Source organism: Camelina sativa, chromosome 13, assembly GCF_030686135.1.
Source record: "Camelina sativa cultivar CO46 ecotype springtype chromosome 13, ASM3068613v1".
NCBI lineage: Eukaryota > Viridiplantae > Streptophyta > Magnoliopsida > Brassicales > Brassicaceae > Camelina > Camelina sativa.
In genome coordinates, this window is record NC_141892.1 from 14,669,224 (window position 1) to 14,677,929 (window position 8,706).

Below are 8,706 nucleotides of genomic sequence, written 5' to 3' on the forward strand. Positions count from 1 at the left end.
AAAAAAAAACTTTCTCTCGTCGTCTCTTGTCGCCGGCGATACTCTGTCGTTGTCCACTCTCTTGCCGTCAATCTCTTGCTGTCATCTCTTGCCGTCTTTGCTCGCTCTCTCTCTCTCTCTTCGTCGTAGCTCTCTCTTTCTTCGTTGTCGCTCTCTCTCACTGTTTTTGCTAGCTCTCGCTCTACCTTCGTCGTCGTGTTTGTCTTCGTTTAAACGTTATGGTATGTGTCGAGTGTTTATCGATGATTTACGGGCTGATTCTCGCCGTCGTTAATGAGGGCTGATTTGCTAGATCTATTTGATTCGATGGCTGATTTACTTTTAGGGTTTACGGCTGATTTGTTAGATCTATTCGATTCGATGGCTGATTTGTTTTATTTTGCGGCTGAGTTACGACTGAGTTTTGTATTGGTGACTGAGTTATTTTGTGCTTTAGATCTGAGTTATGTATTTGTGGCTGAGTTATGTTATGCTTTGTGTATGAGTTTTTTTTAAGTTATGGCTGATTTATTTTATGATTAACTTATGAATTATATTATTTATCAGATGTCGATGGTGAATATTTCTGAAGAACAAGCAAAGGATTACCCCCCAAGACTATACGCGGAAGGAAACTCTAATCTAGAGTTAAGAGAAATTAATACCAATTTCAGGATGGGAGAATTCACTGCGAGTAGGGAAGCAATATGAAAGGATGTGTGGGAAAAAACGAAAGATCTACCTATTGGAATAATCTCTAAGCTAGTTGATAGCCAATTCGTCTGGTCTGGTAAGCTAGTACATTTCCTACTATGTAACCAGTTAAGGGTACATAAGAAGGAGCTTTGGTTTGTCGTCGGTGGTCAACCTATCAGGTTTGGGTTGAATAAATTTGCTCATGTGACGGGGTTAAACATAGACCCAATGCCGACAGATCAGTTTGAACTTGAAGAGGAACACAAAGAGTTCTTCAAACTTTTGAAAGTTCCTGGTGGGGAAGGTCCATCATTAAATGAACTCAGGGAAGGACTGAAAGTGTGCCGGTCATGGCTAAACCCTGATCCCCGTAAATGGTTGGGTCTGTTGCTTCTTCAACACATTGGACTTTATGGTTTGCATCATTACTGTAGAATTCCATATGAAAATGCCAAAAGAGTTTTTGATGATGAAGCAATGAAGACTTATCCGTGGGGTCATTCAGCATTTGAAGCCCTTGTTGATGGCATAAACTTGTTGAGGCCTACGGGGAAATCGTACACCCTTAGTGGGTTTACACCCGTGTTACAAGCTTGGGCGTTTGAGTCCATTAAATGCTTTGGAGATCGGGTTGGTAATGCATCAGCTGAAGATGATGCCATACCGTTGCTTTGATGGCATGGAAACCGTACACGTTCAATGATGGAAACATTTATTGCTGAAGAGATCAGAGCGCTTGGTGAGGTAAGGTTTTGATTGTGTTATGATAGACTGATATATATTGGCTGAGTTATTGTTTTAAATGATGGCTAAGATATGGTTTATCAGTGGTTGAGTGATTGTTTTGTAATGACTGAGTTATTATTTAGTTTAGTGATTGATGAGTTATGGTTTAGTGATTGTTGAGTCATGGTTTAGTGATGGCTGAGTTCTGGTTCTTTGACGGATGATTTATGTTCTATGATGGCTAAGTTATGTTTATTTTATGGCTGAGTTATGGTTTAGTGATGGCTGAGTTAAAACTTACTGATGGGTTTCATAATTATCTCTTATGTTACAATTGCGTGTCTGTAAAATGGTTATGAAGGAAAATGACTGCGATCTATTTCATACGTGGCTAGATCAAGAAGACGACCCAGTTGTTGATCGCCTGATCGAAGACATACATATGAATACGTTTGTTAAAGTTTTTTGGAGGCTAAGGGAGGGGGAGTGATAAGAAGAAGAAGAAAAAAAGCAAAAGCAGATGTTGAGCCTGAATCTCCTCCCGCAAAGAAGCGGAAAGTCCAGAAGTATGAAACTTCCACCATTCATGGTGGTGAATCTGGTGAAGGAGCAGGAGCTGCACAGGAGAGGAAGAAGAAAGGAAAAAAGGTAAGTTATATGGTGTATAGTAAGTTTATATTTTATATAACCTTTCGTTAGCTTGTTTACGACAGTTTGTGTATTTGTTTCAGTTGGCTAGTGAGGAGGAAGATGCGGGGGAAGATGTGTCGGTTAGAACTATTGTTAACAAGGATGGAAACCAGGTTTGGATCTTTTGCGCGTGATCTCACAGATGAAAGATCACGTGCTTTCCATGGGTGTTGGGGAAACTGGCCAAAACACGGGACCTGCGAAAAACACGGCATCTGTGTTTTCAAATTTCAAAATAAAGAACCTGGTATCACCGGACCTTCAGGCAAAACTACAGTCACCAAAAGGTCCACCAGTCATTCCAGGAAAAATGCAACAAAACTACTCTGTCAACAGTCCTTCGGTAATGTCTGATGTATGTTAATTTTACGGCTGATTTTCCAGAATATTTAGGTTGAGTTATCATTATCTTTAATTGTCTTCGCTATCTTATACAGAAAAAGAAATTTGTTGATGGCAGTGGCTCGGATGGGATCAGTAAGAATCCGATGGATGATTTTAATAATCCTCTTGATTTTCTTCAGAAGTCTCCAGCTGAGACGAAAACACGACATTCCACGAGGATAAATGCCAAAGAGTTAGAGGCGCCAGAGAAGGCCAAAGAGCTAGAGGCGGAAAAGAAGGCCAAAGAAGTAGCTGCGGCAAAGAAGGCCAAAGAAGTAGCTGCGGCAAAGAAGGCGAAAGAAGTAGCTGCAGCTGCGGCAAAGAAGGCCAAAGAATTAGCGGCCGGAGACATTCAGCCAAAGAAAAGAGGTAGATGTAGAAAGCCTAAAAATCCTATTGCTGTTAGGCCGTTGTCTCCTGTAAAACCTGGAGGCTTGAATAAGGGAGAAGCTGGTGCAGAAGCTGATGAAAGCAGTGTATGTGATATTACAGACCAGTTTATTGCTGAAGCCAATGCATTTGAACCTGAATCTGAGGAAGATGTAGAGGAACAAGTTAGGCTTGATAGAATTAAAGCTTTAAGGCTGGATAGTGTTAAGCTGTTGATAACTCTCTAGTTTACATGTTTTTAGCATTTTTTTTTTGTCCATATTTTGCATTGTTCATACCCTTAACCTAGCATTTTTAGGTGATTAATTGTAGGAATTCACTTTTAGGCCATTTAGGGTTTTGCATTTTTGCATTTGCATATTTTGGATGAAAACAGGTGCTTAAGAGCCTAGAATGGGGAAAAACAAGGACAAACCCGAGCATTTACCCGAAGGAGCCATCGAGCTGGAAGAACAAGTCTGAACCCCAACACGATCGAGGAGGATCCAAGAGCCGGAAGAACAACCCGAATATCTATCCGAGGAGTAACCCGACTTCATCCTCGTGTACCCCATCGAGTGGACCATCGGGCAGGTCTGGGAAGCTAGGTCAAAGGGGTTTCCATATATAAACCCCTCCTCTCCTTCCTCGCAAACGAGCACGCTGCAAACCCTCAAACTAGAGAGCGAGAGCTTATGTGAGAGAACTGAGCGACTAAAACACTTTTTCCTTTTCTTTTGGATTTTATTTCATAACTTTTAATCATTTCTTTAGATTTCTTTCTTGTACTCTTATCCCTCTACTTTATCGTTTAATATAATGCAATTTTCTTTCATATTTGTTGTTATGTTTCTTGCTATGATTTCCGAGTAGTGAAGTAATGTTTCTAGGGATGGGATAGATGATTTTGTGTTCTTGATCGGTTAGGATGTCTTAGTTGATTGAATATGTTTAATACATTTCCTTCTAGATTGGTGTTCTTAATGCTGTCAACAAACCGAGAGGGTGAGATTAGATCTAAAGTGTTTTACCACCGAGAGGTGTAGATGAGATGCTTGAATCAACCAATGCTAGAGGTTTACTCACTTAGCCTAAGAGATTAGATGAGTAAGGGGTTTACTGACAATAATGAATCGGAGCTTAATGTCTGCTTGGTCATGTTTCTCTAACGAGAGTTGGGTAGGGGAGTGATCAAGGTTGATTGTTTCTATCACGAGAGTGTTTTAACAAGATTTTAGAGATTCATTGTCTAGGAAATATTTGCTTGAGGCATGTAAGGCATCTATACTGGTTAGGAATTGCTTTCGTATTTTAATTGCTTGCATTTTCATTCATCACTCGCTCTATTACCCGATCAGGTACACGATAACTTGCATCGAGTAACCCCTCGAGTTGTTCATATTTTATTTGCTTACTCGATCACCCCACCCGATCCTGTACTCGAATGCTTGAATCGAGTGCTTAGGTCGTGTGGTTCTTTGTTTATATTCTTTTCTTTTATTATTTTAGGATTGTTAGATAAAACCCATAATTTCTTGGCTCGACTTGCATTGTTCTGATTGCATCCTTCCTGCTAGCATAAACAACCATTTGGATTGATAACCCTTTGTACTACAACTGCATAGGGAATTGATACCCTGGGTAAAAAACCTGCTACCAGCTATCAGCGGATGGGAGTGCATTGAATACACAACAAGCTCATCCAAGCAGGATTTTCCCTTATATTGGAGACAACGGACTGACGTGCATGAGGAAGAATTGTTCACCTGGACCTGGAATATATGATCCTTTGGCACCTGTTGATCTGGTCCAAATTTTGGATTTTCTGAAGAAAGCCGAGTATGAACCCTTTAGACCCTTTTTTTAACAAGTTAATCACATCTTGTTAACATTATATAAACTTGTAGTAAGTTGAATTCTATAGGGAGCTAATCACCGAGCGAAAGGACTGACCACTGAGGCCAGAAAAATATGGTACCTATGGGTGGCTTTCTGATGCAGTAATTTAAATCGAAGTCGTGATGAATCAGTTTATCTTAATGTCTTAGTTATTGTTGTCGTTGTCTGAGTTGTTGTTCTTTACTCAGTCACATTTTTTACAGCACTTGGGCGCGTTTATGAGACTCCATAGGATAAGGTACAACCGAGATCCCTTCCCATATCACAACAAACGCATTGCGTTTATAGACCCGTGGTTCACCAGTACGATGATTTGTGATCATACTCAATTCGAGATCAAACCCAGGCTATTTAAACTCACTGGCAATAGTTATGAATATTTAGTTAAAGGTTTGATACCTTCAGATCAACCTACTAATTTGAAGTGGATTGAAGATGTGGATCACCTGTATATTGCTCCACAAACTGGAGGCGATCACTGGGTGGCACTGCACGTGGATCTGGTTAGGGGGCATATTGATTGCTATGATAGCATTGTCGGACAAGTAACCAAAGAAAATGAGGATAAAATTCTGACTGCTTGTAGGGCGTTTACGCAGATGATTCCAGCAATGATGAACGAGAACGTTCCTCACGAATATCGTACACCTACTTTCAAACAGTTTACCTTCAGGAGGAGGAGTAAAGCCAAGGTCCCGCAAAACGTACAAATTGGTGACTGTGGTGTGTACGCTTTAAAGTTTATTGAATGTCTAGCGCTTGGTCTGTCTTTCGATGGAATCTGTGATCAAAATATCCAGGTTATATGTGTTAAAATGGCAGCATAAATCTACGATGAGGCACCTGAATTTATGAATTAGTTTAACTAAAAAAATTTGTAATTCTTTTTGGTAGGACTTGTACTTGGATATGTAAAAACATTTGGATTTCTTTGTTTAGTATCTTTTCAATATTACGGCTGAGTTATGTAGTTTACACGGCTGAGTTATAAGTAAATATTAAATAAACATATATGTAATGGCTGAGTTATGTACTTCGTACAGCTGAGTTATGGTTGAGTTACGTACTTCGTATTGCTGAGTTATGGCTGAGTTATGTACTTGGTACGATTTTGTTTGGTCTTTCGTGCCGTGCCTCGATATTACAAAAAGTGTTATTGGGGAAACCCGAAACAATAATTCTGTGTCTGCTCAGATCCACACGGGTAATAAATTCATAAAGTTAGTTTTTTTCATACAAAATAATTAAAAAATTGAACTCGAAATTCGAATAAAATATAAAAAAATTCCGACAAAGTGACTAAGTGATGGCTTAGTTATTGACTTACACGGTTGACTTATGAAATATTTGTAAATTTACATTATTATAACTCAAAAACTTAAATTTAGAATTGAAATATGAATATTACAATTATTATAACTAATAAAATGTAATAATTGTAGAACAAGATTGATTTTTACACATTCTCATACAACACATGACGTTTAGGGGTTAGGGTTAGGGTTAGGGTTGGGGTTTAGGTTTTAGGATGTAGGATTTAGATGAGTAACATTATTTTTTTTTTGGTTTTGGTTCTAATGTGTTTTAATGTGTTTGGTTTGAGGTGGTAATATGGATATACTAATATGATTAGCGTTTGAATATTTTTAAAATTTTATGGTTATTTCTGGTTATGGGTGGTTAGATTATTATATAACCATAAATAACCCAAAATATATTGTAATTAAGTAGATTAGCCTAATATAACTGAAAGTAAGCCGAATATAACCGAAATTAACCAGACATACCAATACAAAAATACCAAATTGGAAAAGAAAAAAATTTCGATACGGTTCGGTTTGGTTGGTTATTTAGTCATTCTAATTTGAGGGTTGGCTGAGATATCGTTTATGACGGCTGAGTTATTATTAATCATGACTGAGTTATTAAAATAGATTGATAAAACACCACAACATAGAAAGTTCATATCAATTCCAAATAAAAAATAAAACACCACAACGGAGCTTGACTAATCTCACAGATACTTGTTCAAGCTCTCAAACTTCTTCTCCAGCGCGTCATATTTCTTTTCCATATTCAAGATCATTTTTTCTTGAATCTCAATGCGCTTCTTGGCAACATTCAAGTCCTGCTTGATCTCATTCTTCTCCTCCTGAATATTGGCAAACTCGTCGCGCAATGCATCAGTCCACCACTTCCTGAAACCGCAGCCTTGACCGGGACCATTACAAATAGTACATAATTCATATTACACTAAAAGAAAAAAACAGAAGCAGAACACACAACTCAAAAAATAAGAGTACAAAAATCTTTACATCTGTGATGTCATACGAACAACTGAAATAACGTTCTCCTCTCGTGCTAGGATCATTAGAAGTGGCAACGAGAAGCACATCACCGCAATTACACCCGATTAGAACGCCCTTGTCACGCCTCCGGATTTCGCAGTACCTCATTTTCATAATTATTTCATTACGATTCAACTCCTACAGTTCCACAAACACAATATTAAGATAACGCTTTGAGATTTCAGATAGTCCAGAGATCTACCTCAGCTAGTGCTTCAGAATCAGTTTTCTCATCAGCCCTGGAGTTGCCGCCATAGATATCTCTATTTACCATCATCTTGACTCGATCTCGATTACTAACTAAAGCAATAAATCACAACAAATCCCATAATTTATACTTTAACAATATATCGAACGACGTAGTTTCACAGTAATATACTTGAAGGCTGAGTTGTGTTCTTTACACGACTGACTAGGATAGTCGGTTAAATTAACAATGATGTTATGGCTGAGTTATGCAACGACCATATTAATGGTGTTACGTCTAAGTTATTCAACAGCCATATTAATTTATTGTATACCTGCTCGGGAATACAAAAAAGTGTTGTTAGGAAGACGCAAACAATAATTATGTTTCTTGTTATCATCCACACGCGTAATAAATATATTTTAAACGATTTATTATTAAAAAAGAATTCAAAAGTTTGAATTCAAAATTTTAAATCATTTTTTTATTAAAAAAATGGGCCAAAAATTTGAGTAAATAATGGCTGAGTTACAAACTTACACGGCTGACTTATGAGATAATTGTAAAATAAGATTATTATAACTCAAAATTTAAATTTTGAATGGAAAAATGAATATTACTATTATTATAACCAATAAAAAACTAATTATAGAAAAAAGTGATTTATAAACATTCTGATCAAATGTGTCAAACATACCAGAACAAGACGTTTAGGGGTTAGGGTTAGGGTTAGGGTTAAGGGTTTGAGGTATAGATGAGTAATATTATTTATTTTTAATTTAACAGTTTGGTTTTGGTTCTAATGTGTTTGGCTTAAGGTGGTAATATGAATATACTAATATGATTACCATTTGAATATTTTTTTAAAAAATTACAATTTTTTTTGGTTACTTCCGGTTATGGGTCAGTTAGATTAATAAATAACCATAAATAACCGTTAATATATTGTAATTAAGTCTAAGAGTCTGATATAACCGTAAGTAAGCCGAATATAACCGAAATTAACCAAACATACCAATACAAAAATACCAAATTGGGAAAAATTATTTTTTCGGTTTGGTTCGGTTTGGTCGGTTAATTATTCATTCTAATTTAAGGGTTGGCTGCGGTTATTTATTCATTCTAATTTAAGGGTTGGCTGAGATACCGTTTATGATGGCTGAGTTATTGATTACGGTCCTCAATAATATGAAAACGTATTCTTCTTTCTTTCCTTGGTCTTTCATTCTGTCAGATTCCTAATAAATTATCCAATTACAACGTGCCTCAATATTACAAAAAGTGTTGTTGGGGAAACCCGAACAATAATTATGTTTATGCTCAGATCCACACGCGTAAAACATCCTCCAAAGTCAGTTTTTTTCACTATATATTATACAAAATAATTAAAATATTGACCTCAAAATTCGAATAAAAAAATAAAAATAT